This window comes from Caretta caretta, chromosome 3 (genome assembly GCF_965140235.1).
Source record: "Caretta caretta isolate rCarCar2 chromosome 3, rCarCar1.hap1, whole genome shotgun sequence".
Taxonomy (NCBI): domain Eukaryota; kingdom Metazoa; phylum Chordata; order Testudines; family Cheloniidae; genus Caretta; species Caretta caretta.
This window is the reverse complement of record NC_134208.1, coordinates 144023626-144024761: the sequence shown is the minus strand read 5'-3', so window position 1 is coordinate 144024761 and position 1136 is coordinate 144023626.

Sequence of the window (1136 nt, the reverse complement as noted above, 5' to 3'; positions counted from 1 at the left end):
CGGTCACGTGAGTGATCAGGACATGGACACATTTCTCTGAAAGCATGGGCCCTGCCAATGCATGCATCATGGTGCTAATGGGGCAGGTTCATGCTGTGGAACGCCGATTCTGGGCTCGGGAAACAAGCACAGACTGGTGGGACCGCATAGTGTTGCAGGTCTGGGACGATTCCCAGTGGCTGCGAAACTTTCGCATGCGTAAGGGCACTTTCATGGAACTTTGTGACTTGCTTTCCCCTGCCCTGAAGCGCAGGAATACCAAGACGAGAGCAGCCCTCACAGTTGAGAAGCGAGTGGCGATAACCCTGTGGAAGCTTGCAACGCCAGACAGCTACTGGTCAGTTGGGAATCAATTTGGAGTGGGCAAATCTACTGTAGGGGCTACTGTGATGCAAGTAGCCCTCGCAATCAAAGATCTGCTGATATCAAGGGTAGTGACCCTGGGAAATGTGCAGGTCATAGTGGATGGCTTTGCTGCAATGGGATTCCCTAACTGTGGTGGGGCCATAGACGGAACCCATATCCCTATCTTGGCACCGGAGCACCAAGCCGCCGAGTACATAAACCGCAAGGGGTACTTTTCAATAGTGCTGCAAGCTCTGGTGGATCACAAGGGACGTTTCACCAACATCAACGTGGGATGGCCGGGAAAGGTACATGACACTCGCATCTTCAGGAACTCTAGTCTGTTTCAAAAGCTGCAGGAAGGGACTTTCTTCCCAGACCAGAAAATAACTGTTGGGGATGTTGAAATGCCTATATGTATCCTTGGGGACCCAGCCTACCCCTTAATGCCATGGCTCATGAAGCTGTACACAGGCAGCCTGGACAATAGTAAGGAGCAGTTCAACTACAGGCTGAGCAAGTGCAGAATGGTGGTAGAATGTGCATTTGGACGTTTAAAGGCGCGCTGGCGCAGTTTACTGACTCGCTTAGACCTCAGCGAAACCAATATTCCCACTGTTATTACTGCTTGCTGTGTGCTCCACAATATCTGTGGGAGTAAGGGGGAGACGTTTATGGCGGGGTGGGAGGTTGAGGCAAATCGCCTGGCTGCTGGTTACGCGCAGCCAGACACCAGGGCGGTTAGAAGAGCACAGGAGGGCACAGTACGCATCAGAGAAGCTTTGAAAACC